The sequence below is a fragment of the Puma concolor genome, chromosome B1, assembly GCF_028749965.1.
Source record: "Puma concolor isolate L17-30 chromosome B1, mPumCon1.1.hap2, whole genome shotgun sequence".
NCBI lineage: Eukaryota > Metazoa > Chordata > Mammalia > Carnivora > Felidae > Puma > Puma concolor.
The window spans coordinates 69851263-69871899 of NC_141670.1; positions in this window are offsets into that span (position 1 = coordinate 69851263).

Consider the following 20637-nt stretch of genomic DNA (forward strand, 5'->3'; position numbering starts at 1 on the left):
TTTTTGGGACAGAGAGAGACAGAGCATGAACGGGGGAGGGGCAGAGAGAGAGGGAGACACAGAATCGGAAACAGGCTCCAGGCTCTGAGCCATCAGCCCAGAGCCTGACGCGGGGCTCGAACTCACAGACCACCAGATCGTGACCTGGCTGAAGTCGGACGCTTAACCGACTGCGCCACCCAGGCGCCCCTTAGTGTTATCTTTAACAGTAAAATAGTGCCACATAGTGCTAGAGTCCAACTAGAAAACTTAATGCAGGTATTCTGACAATTCATACTTTTATTTAACAAATTTAGTAATTTTATGGTGAAATCCAGCCTTTCTCAAACTTAAGCTTTCAGCCTATAAAACATTACAAGAGTTAATGAGATGTGATTTGGATTAAACTAGACAGCAAAATGTGATTTCAGATTAATTGCTAGAAGGAATTAAATTTTGTTTTATGTTTTTCTTTAAACTTTATACCTTAAGTTAGAGAAACGAATTTTTTAATTTTAGTGACTATAAAAGGTATGAAACATTTTATTTCTTTTTGAGAGAGAGAGAGACAGAGCGTGAGCAGGGGAGGGGCAGAAAGAGAGGGAAACACAGAATCAGAAGCAGGCTCCAGGTTCCGAGCTGTCAGCACAGAGCTCGAATGGGGATTCCAACTCACAAACCATGAGATCATGACCTGAGCCAAAGTCAGATGCTTAACTGACTGAGCCACCCAGCTGCTCCAGGTATGAAACATTTTAAAAGATAAATCACATAGACCAGCACAAATCAGTAACAAGTTAATATTAGTTGTATGAATAATAACATACAACATGGCTATTATTAGTTATTTAAGCTGATCATGCACCAATTTGCATATCAAGTGCCCCTTTTTCATATATTAAGTCATCTCTGATATCCTTAAATGTGACACACCATTTCTTTTTTTTTTTAATGTTTATTTATTTTTGAGAGAGAAAGAGAGAGAAACAGAGTATGAGCAGGAGAAGGGCAGAGAGAGACACACAGAACCCAAAGCAGCCTCCAGGTTCTGAGCTGTCAGCACAGTGCCGAAGGTGAAGTCACGGGTCACGAGATCATGACCTGAACTGAAGTTGACGCTTAACCAACTGAGCCACCCAGGCGTCCCGACACACCATTTCTTAAAAATAATAGCAAGGTCAGGGGCACCTGGGTGGCTCAGTCCATTCAGGGCCTCACTCTTGATTTCAGCTCAGGTCATGATCTCATGATGGGTGAGATTGAGGCCCACGTTGGGCTCCGCGCTGACAGTGCTGATCCTGCTTGGGATTCTCTCTTTCTCTCTCTCTCTCTGTGCCTCCCTCCACCCTCTAAATAAATAACTAACTAACTAACTAACTAACTAACTAACTAACAAAAAATAATAGCAAGGCCATTCATATCACTTTCTGTGTCCCAGACTTTGTTCTATGCATTTTCCTTGTATTATCTCATTTAACTCTGGCAACCCATGAGGTGTGGGGAAATAGGTTCTACTTACATAAATGGGTTAGAAAAAAGCTTAGGGCAGAAAGCCACCACCACAGGGTGAAAACACCCGAGGTTAGCTAGCCAGATACTGTACTGTAACGGGATCACGAGTAACTTGTTACATCACCTGCAGGAAATCGCTTTCCATCTGAAGCCAATAATCTATTGTACTTTGATCACAAACTCCACTCCCCGCCCCCCCAGCCTTTGCTACTCACACACAAGTTAATGATTACTCTATGATTGTTTTCTTCACGTTCACCACGTGTGTGAGATCTTGTTTTCTTCACGTTCACCACGTGGGTAATATCTTGTGAGCTCAGTAAATATGGAGACAAAAACGCTGTTCGGGTCTTTGTCTCCTCCCAGACTTAACCCTCTCTTGTATACAATTCTGCGTCCACTCTCTTGCTAGACAAGAGAGAACTCCAGACTTCTAGTCTGTGACAACAAGGGAAGAATTATTATTATTCCTATTTTACGTAAGAAAACTGATACACAAAGCTGTGTAGCTATACACAACCAGTAAACAGCTGAGCTGTAAACGGAACTCATCAGTCTGGTATTGGAATCTGTCCTCTTAACTGCTCTGCTATACTCCCACAAGGCATATTATTGTAGAATAATCACATAAACGATTACATCAATATATAGTAACTTCTCATGTAGATTTTTAAAAGATGTATTTTAAAAGAAAAATATCACTATAAAATTTGTTTTCATTGTTTTCGCAGAACAACTGGCAACTGACATCTTGTGGAAACCTCATGCTTCAGGGAACACATTTTCTGAAATGAAGGCCTAAAGAATGGTTTGAAATTTTCATTTCTGTTGTTCCTTTTTAGGTATGGGTCTTTCTCTCAGCTTCTAAATTTACTTGACTCCCCTCAGTTTCTTCTCTTTCAAGACTTAGTAAGAAGACACCTTCATGCAACCCTCTGGCTACCAAAATGCTTGCTTAACAAGCCTGCATTTCCCATTCCTCCTTCCCACAATTAAATGCTTATTCGTTGAGCTACACTTCTTAATTATTTTCTAATCAAGGTGTAAGTGAGAGCTAAATATAACTCCATTTCATTTTTTGGGAAAAAAGTTGCTAAACCATATTACATCAGTGTAAAGAAAACATATATCATATTAAATCTAAGTGTCCTAATAAAGTGACAGCTTTTCTTTAATAGCCAAAAATTTTGGGGTGCCTGAGTGGCTCAGTTGGTTAAGTGTCTGACCCTTGATTTTAGCTGAGGCCATGATCTCACAGTTTCAGGGGTTTGAGCCCTGCATCAGGCTCTGTGCAGGCAGCACAGGGCCTGCTTGGGATTCTCTCTCTCTCCCTCTCTCCCTGCCCCTCCCCCACTCACTCTGTCTCTCTCAAAATTAATAAATAAACTCAAAAAAAGTAGCCAGAAATTTTTCATCATGCTTTGATATCCCTGAACTAATATTTCTACACCAATTCTCCCACGTGATTTTATCTTAATGTATAACAACCTTTATACTTGAAAATCTTTGATTATTCAATTGTTATACTCCATAAAAAAATATGGGTTAATTAAGGCTCTAAATGTTAAAATACTCTATCAGTGTAATTATTAGTAGTATGAAATTTATCAATATAACATAAATTTGTCATTCTTAAACATAAAAAATTAAATTGTGTTGTAAATGCTTTTCTTGGTGACAAATGGAGCTGGATTCAATTTTATTCACTCCTCCGGATGAAGATTATTCATTGTAAGAATGAGACAGGTTCAACATTCATTTATGCTTTTTGTTTGTTTTTATAGTCATAAATGCTGAGAAACTTTATTAAATATAAATAAGGAGATGAGAATGCAAGAAAGTTTGCACAGCATTATAATTTTTTCCATCTAAGTTATATTTTAAAAATCACTGTGTTCCGGGGCATCTGGGTGGCTTAGTCAGTTAAGCGTCCAACTCTTGATTTCAGCTCAGGTCATGATCTCTATCGCACGGTTTGTGGGATGGATCCCCGTGTTAGACTCTGAGCTGACAGCCTGGAGCCCACTTGGGATACTCTCTCTCCTCTCTCTCTGCCCCTCCTCCACTCATGCTCCTTCTCTCTCTCTCTCTCTCTCTCTCTCAAAATAAATAAACCTAGAAAAAAATTACTGTGTTCTATCATCATAAATTAGACTGGTGTCCAGTAATGTGAAAAACTATTAGAAGTTAGCATTAAGTCTCAATTTTTTTTTTTTTAATATTTATTTGTTTATTTTGAGAGAGAGTGTGTGAGCAGGGGAGGGGCAGAGAGAGAGAGTGAGAGAATCCCAAATAGGCCCCATGCTATCAGCATGGAGCCCAACATGGGGCTCAGTCCCATGAACTATGAGCCCAAATCAAAAGTTGGACACTCAACTGACTGAGCCACCCAGGCTCCACCAAGTCTCAACTGTTTTTAATGGGCTTTCTATTCTCTTCTATTTGTTTTCCCCCTTTCCAGTTAATTATCATACTCTGTAATTATTAAAGATTTAGAGGATATTTTGATATCTGTCAAGGACCAGTCCCTCAATCTCAAAATTATTTTGGCTAGTATTTACCTTTCTCAAAGGTTTTTATGATCAAACTTGTCAAGTTTTAAAATCCTGGGTTAGTATGTTTATTGAAGTGTACTGAATTTTAAATTAATTTGGGCATATTTGATATAGCTCCAATACTGTCTGCTCATTCAAGACCTTACCAAGTCTCTCTGTTTATGCAAGCCTTGTTTCATGTCCCACAGTAAAGTTTTCTAGTTTTCTTTTCATGAGTTTCACATTTCTTTAGAATTTAAGATAACACATATATTTTGACCACTTTAAATGCATTTTTCTTTCTGTGTCCTTCCTCTCTTCTTTCTTTCCTTTTTCTTTTTCTCTTGCTATAATCTCTTACAAATAGATTGTAAATTCTCACAGGATTGGGAATGGACTGCCCTTATAACCTCCTAAGTGATTAAAGCTATGCTAGAATGGTTGCTAAGAAATACTTGTTGAATAAATAAATGAATGAAAGGCTTGATTCATAAACTAGAAATGCAACAGGAAGAATCTAGGGGATATTCCAGGAAAGGCCTCAAAAGAATTATAATTCCTTAAAATGGATGACAAATTATGGTTTGGTTATACCACAGAACAGACTTGACAGGCTGTTCTATAAATACACATATAACATATATGTAACTTTAGTATATGTGCTGCCGAAGCAAGCACAACATATATGTAACTTTAAAAAAATGTTTATATTTTGAGAGAGAGAGAGAGTGAGACAGAGCGTGAGCAGGGGAGGGGCAGAGAGAGAGGGAGGGAGACACAGAATCCGAAGCAGGCTCCAGGCTCTGAGCTGTCAGCACAGAGCTTAACGCAGGTCTCGAACCCATGAACCATGAGATCATGACCTGAGCTGAAGTCAGATGCTTAACTGACTGAGCCACCCAAGCACCCCTATACACACACATACACATAGACACACACACTTTTTTGTTTTTAATTAAAGAGACAAAATGACCTGGATATTAAATTCTCCTCCTGTAGAGTCACTCAGAGATCCAGAGGAGGTAAATATTTCTGATTTCCTCAGACTTTGAGAAAAATGCTAAGGTTTTTCTACCTGTGAGTTTTCCTGAAATATTATTTTCATTGCATATCAAGGGTAATTTAAACTTTTCTTTTAAAAAGGGTTTCTGCTGCCTCAACATCAAAGATATAATTGGTCATTTAAGTAAGGAACATGTTACACCCACAGACTAAGCGGTATCAGAGGTGGAGAAGGGATTTTTGAGGGGAGCCCTTCTGTACATTTTGTCTATCACTTCAACCACTCACATTTAGTCTGTTTCCTGGAAGATTATCATCGCTGCAGACTGCTCCCATCCTCCTGTGTCTACCTACCACCTTGTAGACACGGCCATGGAAGTCGGTAGCCATTGCTGTGGGCTAAGAAAAGTGTATGCAGCCTCTGTACTCTGTGGGTGGGGCGATGGGTGGTGGGGGGTGGCATGTTTGAGGCACTAGAGAGGTTGCACCTCTGCCGAGGTGCAGAGGCACCTCTGCCGAGGCACTAGAGAGGTTGCACCTCTGCCAAGAGGAGAGACCCTCTCTGTTCTGGAGTTCGAAATTGAAAGTGGAAGATTTCTTAGGCAGCAGGAATGTGACAGGAAGTTCCCCTGACCTGAGACTTCTGCCACAGCTTAATGAATAGAGCCTGGGAATGTGGAGAAAGAACTGATCATTTTTGCAGCTTCACCTGCAGGCTTCCCTGGTCTTGAGGTCATGTGGCCTCAAGTGAGGCTGAGGAGCCACCAGAAAACGTTAGAAGCTTTAATCCAGAGAAGCCTGAGGAGAACCCTGCTCTTCCTCAGGAGAGGGAAGTCCTTTAAAATGACATCTGTTTTTCTTACTCTGTAGGACTTCAGACCCTTCCTTCCCCTGGCTTTCTGTGCAGTGGCAGGAGCAAAGAGGTGGTCTCAGAATTTCTAGAAAGGCCTGTCCTTCCTACCCCACAACATGCACAGCCTTACTAACATTATCTACCCTGAAACCATCAGGATTAATCACATTATCCCTTTATCCCGGTTTACATCATCACTGCTAGAAGCCAGTGGATTCCCAGGTCACCTCCTTTACTCCAATCCCCATACAGCTCTTAATCTCATTCTCCTCCCTTCTCCCACCCTCCCCTACTCTCAAAATGCATCCCCTGTGCTCACTATAATGCCTAATCTGTCAGCAGCAAAATTCCTACATATTCTCAGCCTGTCCTGTGAAGGTCCCCTTTCATTGTCCTGCTCCAGCTGAATTCTGAACCTCTCCAGGAGATGAACCTTTCCCTTGTAGCCCTCTCTAGTGGTGGTCCTTATCTCCATCACATCCTACATGCCCTTGGCCTAGAGACAGAGTGAGGGTGTTCTTTGCTTCCCCCAAATCTCTAGCTTTGAATCTCATGTCATTAGATATACCACCTACTGTCCCTTATGGTCACTTGCTCTTATTTCTCAGAGATTAGCAGTTGACTCGTGGTCACTTTCTCCAGTAGTACTCCTAACATAATTCTAAGTAATTTCAATATCCATTTGGTCAGCTTTCAAATATCCTGGCTTTAGTTCCTTAACCTCTTCTTCCTATAATTTTGCCTTTCACCCTTTACCAATCGCTCACTATGAAACCATACCATAGACATTATCTGTAACAGTAACTCCTCCCTACTCTCAACACCAAGCCTCCCTCTAGTACCACCACTACTCCCTCTAGGACCCTGACTCCAACAGCCTTGTCATTCTGCTGAGATCTACAGTCCCTTGACTCTACCACCATTCGCTTATGGGTTATGTCTCATTCTCCTTGGATCCTCTCATTCCTCATCACTTAACCATTAAATGCCTCGGTCAGTAATTAGAATCACTCCCTTGCAGAGAGTTCTAATTACTTACTAAAATCTGTCCTCCTTTCTTCCAAAATGATAGAACTGTAGCTAAGCACAGAGCTGACCGTACACACTGCATTTCCCAGGCTTCCTTGCATTTAACCACAGCCATGGAACTAAAATTTTGCTGATGGAATATGAGCCTAAGTAGCGTGTGGTACCTGTAGGCTAGTTCCCTAAAACAAAAGCAATGCTTCCTCCTCGCACTTTCTTTGCCCCTCCTGATAACTGGTAGATGTGCCTGCTATCCAGTCTCTACTCTATAGCTTCAGCCTGGATCTCTTCTAAGAAATCCAAATTCATATAGCCAGCTCTTTGATATAACCATCTGAATGCCTCACAAGCACCTCAACTTGATCATATCCATAATTTGATACCTGACCTCCTTCCAAATCTGCTTCTCTTTAGACTTCTCCATCTTATTTGATGGCAACTCCATCTTTCCGGTTGTTGAGGTCAAAAATCTTAGAATCATTGTAGACACTTTCTTTCTCTCCACTCCAAATAGAATCTGTCAGCAGAACCCACAGTCTGGTCATTTATCCCCACATATACTGTTGTCATCTTGATTCAATCTATTGTCATCTCTTGTCTCTTACCATAGCCTCCCAGCTGATCTCTAACCCACTCCTTTGTTCTTATTATAACAGCTAAAATGATCTTTTTAAAAATGTAGGTCACATCAGGTCATTCCACTGCTCAGAATATCCCAGTTATTTCCCTATTTCCTTACAGTCAAAGGTGAAGTTAATAAAATGGCCTTTAAGACCTTACATGTGCCGCTCTAACACTTCTCTGACATTTCTCCCAATATTCTACCTCCTTGCTTATTCCCTCAGGCCAGGCTGGTCCTCTTTCTGTTTCTATAACATACCTTCTCTCAACTCACCTTAGCATTTGGTATTTTGCCTGGGATGTTCCTCCCATGATATTAGCATGGCTCACTACTTCACCTCCTTCAGGTTTTTACCTTTTCAGTGAATCCTTTCCAAGCTACTCTCTTTAAAATTACATTTCTCTAGAAGTAAGATTGATGGGTCAAAGAGCATAAGGGGCACCTGGGTAGCTCAGTTGGTTAAGTGACTGACTCTTGATTTTGGCTCATAATCTCACAGTTTGTGAGATCAAGTCCACATCAGGCTCTGCATGGACAGTGCAGAGCCTGCTTGGGATTCTCTCTCTCTCACTCTCTCTCTCTATCCCTCCCCCACTCACTCTCTCTCAAAATAAATAAATAAACTTTAAAAAGAGCATAAGCATTTGTGTTTTGATATTAAAATATTACCGAATTACTTTCACCAGCTATATACGAATATACAAGTTTCCCGTAACCTGGTCAATTGAGGCTTGAATTGAGCCTCAATTGAGTTTTGAATTTTTGACAATCACAAAAGCGGTGTAGTTTTAATTTTTATTTCTTCTCTTATGAGGGAATGTAAATATCAATTTGAGAGAACTTTGTATTTCCATTTCTGGAAACTGGAAGCTCATATCATTTTTCCACTTTTCTAAGGATGTTGGTCTCATTTATTTGTAGAAGCTCTTTGTACATCATGGAAACGAATACCTAGTTTGTCATATCTGTTAGAATAAAAATTTCCCGGTTTGTCATTGGTCTTTGACTTCATTTATGGTGGGCAGAATTTTTAAAAATTGAAAGTCTAATTCATTAATATTTCCTTTTTTGGGCTCTGAGTATAGTGGCATACCATAAAAGAACATACAATATCTCCCACCTGCGATAATTTTTTTAGTCATACTTTTATCCCCCCTAACATTTAAATCTTTTATCCATCTGGAATTCATTTTGATACAGGATGTGAGATATATTTCCAATTTTATTGTTTTTCCAGATAGCCACCTATTTTGTCCCAACACCATTTATTGAATGCTCTATTTTCTCCATTGACATAAAATGCCACTCAGGAGATTCTTAGGCAAACTTTAATGGCTGTGAGCTTAGGTTGATGTAACAACATGTTTTCTCTTTGTGAAACCTCTGCTGGCAGGCAGAGACCTCAAACTTGCCATGAAAGCTGCAAACAGGTCAAACCTGTAAATGCTGAAAACCCACACCCAGTAAATGCATACGTAATGTCTTCAAATTGGAGCTTGAAATGTTGTGAGCACATGATTCTCGTATCGTTAGTTCCTCCATCCCACACACATTCTCTCCAATAATGTCAAAAGATGGCAGGAAATAGTCACATGATTTTTGGCTGTTTTTTTTAATATGTGAGGAAAACCAGAATATTTGCAAATCGCTTTGAACTATGGAGAAGAAAACTGCTATTGTAACCCTCATGTTAACCTTTTATACATCAAGCATGTTGTTGTAACATCAGCATTCTGGGGTTAATGAAGTTTTATTTTGATTAGTATAAATTTCTCTCTCTCTGTTCAACTAGCTATGAAACCAGGTCACTGGGTATGGATTATGAGGGCCGAAATTTTGAGAAATGGAATAAAACTTTTCAGAATTGATGATGTCATATCAGACCATTAAAGCTGTTTCACCTGGTATCTATTATGATGTTTTTTGAACTAGAACACACATTTATTGTTCAGTGATAATCATATTGATAATGCTGACACAGATATACTGCAAAACACGGCCAAAACTGTTGAATTAAGTTCTTGAATCATCAAAAATAATTATGAGAAATATAATTTAAGTTTCAGGGCACCAGGGTGGCTCAGTCGGTTAAGCGTCCAACTTTGGTTCAAGTCATGATCTCATGGTTCATGAATTTGAGCCCTGCATCGGGCTCTCTGCCTGTGCTCGCTCTCTCTCTGTCTCTCTCTCTGTCTCTATCAAAAATAAATAAACATTAAAAAAAATAAGAATATAAGTTTCAAGGCTATTTGGCTGTGTTCCTTAATGGAAATACTGTATGACATAACAGGGGTTTTGTTCAAAATGTAGACAGAGTGAATTTCTTGATCCTTCCACCTTTTACTTGAGTAATTTGAGCAAGTAATCTAACTTCTGTAAGCCTTAATTTCCTCATATATAAAATGGTGATGATAATAGTACTTACTGTTATAAGGATTAATAAGAAAATCCACTTAAACCATAAGTATGGCATTTCCTTCCTATCTGATTGGCAAAGATCAAAAAATTTAATTATATATTGGGTGGTGTGAATATGATGGAGACAGGTACTCTCATATATTGCTTGAGGGAGTATAAATAGGTACAGTCACCTAAAAAACAGTTTGGCTATCTATCAAAATCACAAACACAAGTACAAACCTTTGACCAGCAATTCCTCTAGCTGGAATTTATCAAGCAGAGGTACTATTTATTTGTTTTTTAATTATTTTTTAAAATTTAAATCCAAGTTAGTCAACATATAGTGTAATAATGATTTCAGGAATAGAATTTAGTGATTCATCAGTTGCATATAACACCCAGTGCTCATTCCCAACAAGTGCCCTCCTTAATGTCCCTTGCCCATTTAGCCCATCCCCCACCCAACACTCCTCCAGCAACCCTCAGTTTCTCTGTATTTATGAGTCTCTTATGGTTTATCTTCCTCTCTGTTTTCATATTATTTTTGCTTCCCTTCCCTTATGTCCATCTGTTCTGTATCTTAAATTCCACATATGGGTGAAGTCATATGATTTTTGTCTTTCTTTGACACACTTATTTTGCTTAGCATAATACACTTTAGTTCCATCCATGTTGTTGCAAATGGCAAGATTTCATTCTTTTTGATTGCTGAGTATATTCCATTGTATTTATATATATGTGGTATAAGTATCCACATACATATATCCATTCATCAGTAGATGGACAAATTTGGACTCTTTCCATACTTTGGCTATTGTCGATAATGCTGTTATAAACATTAGGGTGCATGTGCCCCTTCGAAACAGCACTCCTGTTCAAGCAGATTAACTTTTTTTTTATTAAAAAAAATTCTTTTTTAACGTTTATTTATTTCTGAGCATGAAAGGGGGAGGGTCAGAGAGAGAGGGAGACAGAATCTGAAACAGACTCCAGGCTCTGAGCTGTCAGCACAGAGGCCGTCGCAGGGCTTGAACTCACAGACCGCAAGATCATGACCTAAGCCGAAGTTGGACCCTTAACCGACTGAGCCACCCAGGTGCCCCAAGCAGATGAACTTTTAAATGAACAAATTATTAATCATATGCTGAAATTTATTGCAGTGTTGTTATAGTAAGAAGAGTGGAAACAATCTAAATTTCCATCTACAAAGGACTGTTTTGGACCCATGCAATCAAATACCATGCTGCAAAAATTTGAACAAGAAAATGGGGTGTCTGGGGGACTAATCCTTTAAGTGTCTGACTTCAGTTCAGGTCAGGATCTCATAGTTCATGAGTTTGAGGCTGGAGTCAGGCTTGGTGCTGACAGCTCAGAGTCTGGAGCCTGCTTCAGTGTCTCCCTCTCTGCCCCTTTCCCGCTCATGCTCTGTGTCTCTCTCTCTCCCAAAAATAAACATTAAAAAAAGAATAAGGACATATTTTTTAAGTTTATTCATTTATTATTTCTATGAGAGAGAGAGAGGAAGAGAGAGAGAGTTAGAGAGCGCAAGCACAAATGGGGGAAGGGCAGAGGGAGAGGGAGACACAGAATCTGAAGAAGGCTCCAGGCTCTGTGCTGTCAGCACAGAGCATGTTGTGGGGCTCGAACTCACAAACTGTGAACTGCGAGATCGTGACCTGAGCCAAAGTCTAAGGCTTAACCAACTGAGCCACTCAGGTGCCCCAAACAAGGAAATATTATTATTTAATGGGATATTACCCAAATATATTATTGGTAATTAGAAGAAGCAATGTATATAAACAGGTGATGGAAAGTACATGACATATATATACATTTGCTCGTATAATCACAGAAAAGCCTAAGAAAAACACTATGATCACAGAAAAGCTCAAGAAAAACACTCAGGAAATGGTAGCATTGATGTCCTCTACAGCTGGAATTTCCTGGTGGAAATTGTGTAAGAATTTCCTGAATGTCCCGGAAACTTTTCACTACATGTCTTTTTCATTCTTTGATTATATTCTGTGAATGTGTAACTTATTTTCTAAAAATAACTCAATATGGGGTCCTGCCTGGCTCAGTCGGTAGAGCATGCAAATCTTGGTCTTGGGGTTGTAAGTTCAAGCCCCACACTGGGTGTAGTGATTACCTAAAAAAGAATTTTTAAATCTTTAACAAAAATTTAAAAAATAATAAAAATAAACCAATATAGGGATGCTTGGCTGGCTCAATGGGTAGAGCAAGCAACTCTTGACTTCAGGGTTGTAAGTTTGAGCCCCATATTGGGTGTAGAGACTATTTAAAAATAAGATCTTTAAAAAAAAAAATAAATCAATATGAAGTATATAGAAAACTCATCACGCAGTAAGCATGCAATACATATTAGCATTTATATATATAAAATTCCAACTTCATTGTAATTATTTTGTAGTGAAATAAGATATCCAGAAAATTTTTAAAATCAGCTGTTTAAAAAACTAAATATTATTACAATTTTTATAATATAGGAGGTAAGTTTGAACAAGAAAATTGGTCTTACTATAAATTGTAAAGACATTTCTTTTAGCCCATGAAGTCTTATGATTTGGGTCTGTTATCATTTACATTTCTCATAAAGGTATTAAACTATTGGTAATTTTAAAAATCTACTTATGCAATAAACATGATTAGAAGGAAAAGTTTTCTGTATACAAATGCAAATGTCTCCTGTTAGTCATCGTGCAATTGGAGTTTTGGTAGATAAAGGTGTCATTTAAAACATTACTAGACTGTTTTTAAGAGGATTTTTATTTTTTATTTTTTTAATGTTTATTTTTGAAAGACAGAGAGAGAGAGAACAAGCTTGAGCAGATGAGGGTCAGAGAGAGAGGGAGATCCATAATCCGAAGCAGGCTCTAGGCTGTGAGCTGGCAGCACAGAGCCCAACGAGGGGCTCGAACCCACAAACTGTGAGATCATGACCTCAGCCAAAGTTGGCCGCTTAACCAACTAAGCCACCCAGGCACCCCAGACATTACTAGAATTTGACGAAGAAATAAAATACCGAGCATACTTTAGAATCATTTCTTTATTTACAATTGAGTTTGCTTATAGTTCTGAGTTTTGAGTAAATTTGGATGAATTGAGAACAAATGGAGAATTCTTTTTCTATTTTACTTGTATGTATTTAGACGATCAGGCTGCCCTAGCTTCTTTCTCAATAGAATGCACAGCTAGGTTTGTCATTCTTATTAGATATTCTACTATTAATATCTTGTTCTCCCACATACTTTGGTGATAATACATTCTCTGGTTTTTAATTTCTTAGACATAGTTTTTAAGCTATGCTATAGATATATCATATTAACATGTATCCCTCTAGACTCTAATCTCACAGTCTGGTATTTTCCAGAATGTAAGAAAGCTTAGATCATATGGCATCTTGCCTGTGAAATTGTTAGAGATCTCCAAAGTTGGATCTCCCAATTTTTTTCACAGTGTCTTAAATCCACCTCTACATTATACATATACTATAACAATCTGTCTCTTTTAGCAAACAGTGAACTCCTGTAAAACAGTAACTCTAGTTTTCATCCTCATACTAATGTCTGCTGAATAAAGACCATTTTTTCCAGTAGATGTTACACTACTAATGAAAGTATGTCAGCAAATGTTATCACTTTATTATATTTGAGTGTTTTATTAAATATAAAAGTAAATCAAATGATTAGAGTTCTTATCCAGCATGTCTCAAAAATCTGAATATTCCTATCTGAATAGGAATTATTTTCCTAGATAAAATTCCAATTTAATAGTGTAATAAATAATTGTGTTCTAAATGCCTCATTTTAAGCTTAAAAGAGTCATTATTTTTTAAGTAACTGAGTACACAGCCTCCTTCCAACAGCTTGGTCCAATGATCACTTCTAGGGGAATATTCAAGAAGCAACTGAATCTGTTGGCTACAGATTCAGCAACAATTCACATCACTAATAATAAAACCAAAGTTGTTAGCTTTGGCAGATGTTCCCAAACATCTAGATAGAGTAATAGAGAAATGTTTTTTTCTGACCTAAGGGGCAAGTTTTAAGGCCTGCAATAGAAGCACGCACAACTCTGATAGTTTGGCCTGGAGGCACATTCTTTAGCCTCTCAGCCAGTTTCTTCCTCTGTGAAATGGGATTGAAACACCAGCCTCACTCACAGTTTTTTATAGCCAAGGTTGTCTGTTTTTCAATGATGCTTTGTAGTACAGATTTCTGGGGCTCTCAACAGAGTTCCAGAATCTAAATAGATCCACTGTTGTAAATTGAGAAAAGTCATAACCCCTTCTAAAACGTTCCTCTTTAACAAGGTGAGACATTCTTTCTGTGGGCAAAAATACAAACTCATTTCTTTGCTGCCCACTGGTCTGGTACCCAGGGCACTTAAATTACTCTTCAATCAACAGCACAGAAACTTTTCATTTCACATTGTCAGCAGTGATCTCAATGATGTAGCTACAATGCAGAGACTATTAAAAGCTTAGCTGATATCAAGTGAAAGGCAGCAGGAACTGCATAAGGAGCATTATAACCATGAAGTCCTATGACCTCACTAATATATCCATCCTTCAAATATGAGTTCTAGAAATCTGTACACCTGGATAGACAGCACTATTCTGGCCACCTGTAAAAATGACTTAACAACATGTTCATTTGCATTTTTGTTTGAGGGTCAATAAAAGAAAAGACCTGGGGGAGTAGTACATTCTGTGCTTTTGGTATTATTGGGAACACTATCCATCATGCTATTTATGCTCCTCTTGTAAATTAGGGGAGAACCTAGAAATGGCAGACCCATTAATAACTATTCCATTTAAGTTTGAAAGGTCCTGAATAGGAGGGGAGGCGGGTTTGAGAGACATCATTTGAAAGATAGGAGGGAGAATAGACAAATTATGACAATGAACATTACTGAGTACCTACTGTGTGCCAGATGCCTTTAAGTATTTCTAGCCTATGGTATCTTTAAACAGAACAGGCAAGGGGTGCCTGGGTAGCTCAGTCAGTTAAGTGTCTGTTTCTTGATTTCAGCTCAGGTCTTAATCTCACAATTGGTGAGTTGGAGCCCTGCATCGGGCTCTGTACTGATAGTGTGGAGCCTGCTTGGGATCCTCTCTCCCTCTCTCTCTGCCCCTCCCACCCACCTCCCATTACAAAGGATGTAATTTGAGTGTGGGAATTTATAGCCGAGAGCTCAGGTTTGAACACAGCAACTTTGGTGGGACAGGATATAGGAAAGAGGACTCAAAAACTTCCATGTGCCAGTGGTGCCTGGGTGGCTCAGTCAGTTAAGCACCTGACCCTTGATTTCAGCTTAGGTCATGGTCTCACGGTTTGTGAGTTTGAGCCTAGAGTGGGGCTCTGCACTTACAGTGTGGAGCCTACTTGGGATTCTACCTCTCTCTCTCTCTCTCTCTCTCAAAATAAATAAATAAACTTAAAAAAGAAACAAAAAACTTTCCATGTACCAACTCATCTTTTTAAACTTCAAACTGTCACCACCAGTTAATCAGTACTTATTCTGAGTGGTTGGCATTGACATTAGGATACAGAAGATAACTTATAAGATATGTAAAAGCATCTGGCACACTGTACGTATTCAGTAATGTTACTTTTACTTTTAATTCCCACAAATCATTCTGCCAAAGGAACTGGATCTCACCGTGGAGAAAAATTCTTTTTCCAAAGACATTTATAGGTCTAGAGGAATTCTATATTGTACTTATCATTTTCAGTAAATTTAAGGACATTAAAAATAATACTAGGATTATTCAGAATAAATGTCAATATTAAGCATTTAAGACATTAATAAACCCAAATTATTTCACTAGAGATACAATGCCATTGATTATAAATGTCTCAGCAATGCCATCAGTGACCTCCACGTCACTAAATTCAGTGGATGTTTATCAATCCCTTTTTTACTTAACCTCCCAGCTTTACCAGTCAACCTGCTTTCCACTCTCTCCTTGAAACACTCTTTCCTTGGATTCCATGATACAACATTCTCTTGGTGGTTTGTCTTCTTACTTTTCCTTTTTGCCTCCATTACAGACATATCTTTCTCTCTTTGGCCTTTAAATCCTGCAGTTCCTCAAGGCTCTGTCCTAGGACCTCTTCTTTACTCATTCCCTACCCTCTTCCCCCAGCAATCACACCTGTCCTCGTGAAATTATCTGTATACTAATGTTACCTAAATTTCTATCTCTTAGATTTCTATTATATATCCAATTAACTATTCAACATCTCTACTTGAATGTCTCAGAGGCACCTGAGACTCAACGAGTCCAAATCCAAACGTATCGTGTTCCACTCAAATTATCATCTTCTTCCAGTGTCCCCATCCCAGTAAATAGCCTTACCACCCATCTACTTGTGTATCCCAGAAAGCCAGATGTCATCCTCCATCCATTCTTCTAGGTCACGTCCCATATCCAATCTATTATTTGGAACTGTTGATTTTATACATACTCCCCATGTGCCTTTCTCATCCATCAATTTTCATCCATCTTTACTATCATCACTTCAGTATAAACTACTAACTGCCTCACTGTCCTCCTTACATCCATTATGACTCCCTTTGGTTTTATTCTCCATTTTAGAGCCAAAATAATCTTTTAAAATGCAAATATTTTAACGTTAACCTATGAAAAATACTACACTGGCTTGCTTAGCATGTCATAAAAGTCTCTGTCAATCAATAGAAAGTAACACACCCTTTCTCTATAAACTCTTCTACTTAGTATAACCCTTGTCAGAGCCATCAGGATTTGTTACTTGCATATCTACTATTAGTTTCTTTTGCCTTCAATATCTGCCTCAAATTAGGGAAATTCATGGAGATCCAGTAGATTGGCACCAAGTCTCCAACCTCCATGCAAAGTGATTAGGAGGAAATTTTATTACTGCTCTCATTTTCTATGGAAAAATGTTTCTTCTCGTTTCACATTCTATAGATATAGAATATCTCTCAGAAGGCAGAGAAGCCTAATCCGTGTTAGGATGCCAGATCAAAGCTAAGTTATGTAAGGATAAAACAAGTCCAATGTTAATGCCACGAGGAGCTCAAGGATCATTTACATATCATGGTATTTCTTACACAATATCTAAGTCTTATATATTTAAAGATAGATCATCAGGTTCTATCTTTCTAGCACATAGGAAAGTGGCTTTGGAATCATATCAAGCAACTTTCTTAACCTCTTCAGCACTTATCTGTCTGATAAATAAAATAGGATAGTAAGACTACTACCTCTGACACAGTTATTTTGAGGATTAACTAACATAAAGCATATAAAGCACTTCGCAGAGAGCCTGGCACATAGCAATGATCAATAGGGCCTAGTTATTATTATTTGTGTTTGTGATAGTCATAATAAAATCCATTTTAAGGATGTACTTTTAGATTAAGCTAATTTTTTTTCCCTTGGAGGAAAGGAATATTAAAGATTTTTTAAAAGTTTACTTATTTGAGAGAGAGAGAGAGAGAGAGAGAGAGAGCGAGTGCAAGAGCAGGAGAAGGGCAGAGAGATGTAGACAGAATCCCACTGATGGCGCAGAGCCCGGTCAGTGCGGGGATCGAACTCATGAACCACAAGATCATGACCTGAGCCTAAAATGGACACTTAACCGACTGAGTCACCCAGGAGCTCCATGAATATTAAGGATTTGAACAATGGTTTTGTTAAATCATTGTATCGTTAATTTTGTTCTATTAGATAAATACGCATCTCACAACTGAAAACAGTTAAAATTAATCTTATTATTACTCCTCAGAAAAAGAATACATGTAAACTCTAAATTAATATTCAATATCCTTTTTTGATCACATCACTTCCAGCTCCTAGATGATTCTTATCATTTTAGGAGTTCTCAGGCGCAAAGTCCACTGCACTATTTCCATCTGTGGGATGATTTCTGCTGGTGGCAGAGACTCTACTGTCCCCTGGTGGCATCTGCTGTCTTCCTTGGGTTCAATGTTCCAGCTCAGAAAAATTACAATTATTCTTACTCATAAATTTTAGCAGGCAGAGCTTTGAGAGTTGCTTTTCCATTCTGATCTTTCAGGGTAGAGATTCTCGGTTAGGACTCTCTCCTACACGTTAGTATCTCATCAACACCAATGCCTCCTTTAGAAGCAGAATCATTTAGTCTCCTTAAGGAGTTGCAGATTAGCCTCTTGGAGTTCAGTTTTGCTGTCAGAGCCTGACTCTCAACAGACAGGATCCTGAAACTTTCTTCCCAAACTCTGGTGTCCTTTCTGACATCTTACCTTTGATAAAGGGGTTGGGTGTTATTTCAAACTTGTCTGGCTCCTAGTTGGGATATCAATGATCCACAGTCTATGCCCATATAAAGGTATGAACTCAGATGTGTGAAACACAAGTTTTTTTTCTATTACTTACCTTAAGTTCAATTTTGAATGGTCTATTCCAAAGGGTTGATAATGCCATAATCTTTGCCAATTTCTGGTATCTTACTTTCTCCTCTTGGGACTGGATCTAAACTTGATAATGTCTAGTGTTGGAGCCAGTTTTGGGGCAATCCATATTCTCCCTGGGGCTTGCTGCCTTCCTGAGGCTGTATTCAGGAATCCAGGCACATATTTGCTCTGCTCTCAGATCTCATAAACCCATCTATGGAGATTTGCTGGATTTCCCAGGGATGTGACTGGGGAAGATGGTTCAGAGACTTCTCATCTCTGAGACAATGGAAATCTGCACCACCATTGCCTCCCTTCTTACTCTCTTCTCTACCATCCACAACCCTCCAGTCTCCAGGATAGGGGATGAGTTTATTTGAGTTTTACTACTACTATTATTTTTTTTGCAAGTGGAAAGCCATGCTCTTACAAAAGATGTTTTGTCCAAATCTCTTGCTATGCCGGGAGTCTTTTTTGTTCCTGTAAAGCCAAAACTTTTAGAACTCCAAAGCCAGGAAAACTGGTTTACCCTCTGTTTTCTTTGCTGTCACATATTTCTCCTAAAGCAACGAGTACAGAGCCTAGCTGTTTGTTTGGGTGGAGTAAGGGGCAAAGAGATTGGAAAGGAGAATACTGCATGGGGGGTATGATCTATAAATATTATCCTACCACACTTATGAGGAACAGACAGAAATAATAATAGAGCTCTTAGACAAATACTCATCCCTCTATTCCGATGAAATTATGTTCTTAGCCCTAAGAAATAGTACATGCCGCTTGCTCTTTGTTTCTGCACACAGGCAAGACTTCAGAACTCTGAAGCCGTTTCAGTTAAGCGGACAATGGGACAGGTTGTCTTCTAGAAGGATTTATCTTTTCACTAGAGATCAGTATTGGAGTGGTTTTGAAAGGTATGATTCTGTTACCCAAGTTTGTTATAGGAATGTGACAGTTTATATAAAGCTGCTACTTTCCTGTGAAAAATCTAGACACAGTGAGAGTAACATTTAGTCTTTTACACTCAGAAACTTGTAGAACAGGAAGAATCACGTTATATTTTCTGAGAATGCAGAGGTATCCTCAAAGCACCTTTGCAGTTTGAACTTTCATTTTGAAGTATGTTATTATTTTAATAAGGTATTAGCTATTTATAATTAATAATTGCTTATACCTGTTGAGTACTATGTTTCTGATACTAAAACATCTAAATAATTCTTCACCTAATCCTCATAAAAACCTTAAGAAAGGGCACCTGGATGGCTGACGGTAGAGCATGCGACACTTGATCTTGGGGCTGCCAAGTTCAAGCCCCACGCCGGGTGTAGAGCTTAAAAACAAAACAAAACAAAACAAAAAAACAACTTAAGAGATACCTATCATTATCCTAACTTACCAATGAGGGAACTGAAGCACACAGAGGTTAAGTAACTTGTCAAAGTCACAAGTTAATTAGTGATTGAATTTGAACCCCGAAGCCTGATGGCACAGAAGTGCTTAACTATCCCAAGTAGTTAATCACAATGATATTCATAATGATAATAATGGTTAGGAGGTTACGGCGTAAAAGTGACAATTCTCAGAATAATAAGCTAAAGGCTACCTTTAAGCTAGAGGAGTAGAAAACTTTTAATGTGAATTTATGTTTTGATATTTGTGAGACAAACTGTAAATTGCCATTTGCAGCCTGTAAATGAGAATGGATTAGAGAACAATTTATTTTAATTCATATTCATCAAAGGACTCATGAGTTGTGTGCTGAGCTTACTTGATCCTCAGGGAACCACAAAGAATCAACACCATGGAATTCAAGGATGTCAACTGGTAAGGAATTAAGATTTTACATTAGTTTTAATGTGCTGGAATTTGAAAGGGTCAGCAGGAAGCACTGATAATCTTCTCAAAGCATACACAAAGACACATGGAAATAAAATTTCTTGTTAGCATTCTGTATAACTCATTCATTCAAAACAATTTATTGAGCACCTACTACCTGCTGGACACTGTTAGAAGTGCTCTGGATAAAGCAATGAACAAAACTAAATTCTTGTCCTGGCAGAGTAATTCTAATGGGAGAGGATAGATGAAATAATGAACAACTGGAATATCACAAAGTGCTAAAGAACATACCAGTTCTCTCCAAAATTAGGCTTGATCAGAGGTGAGTCTACGTTCCTATGACTAGGTAAAATCTTTACACAAATTCCCGTAAGGGGAAACTGGACTATAACACAGTTTTATCAGGGAACGAAACTGCTCTTTTCTGG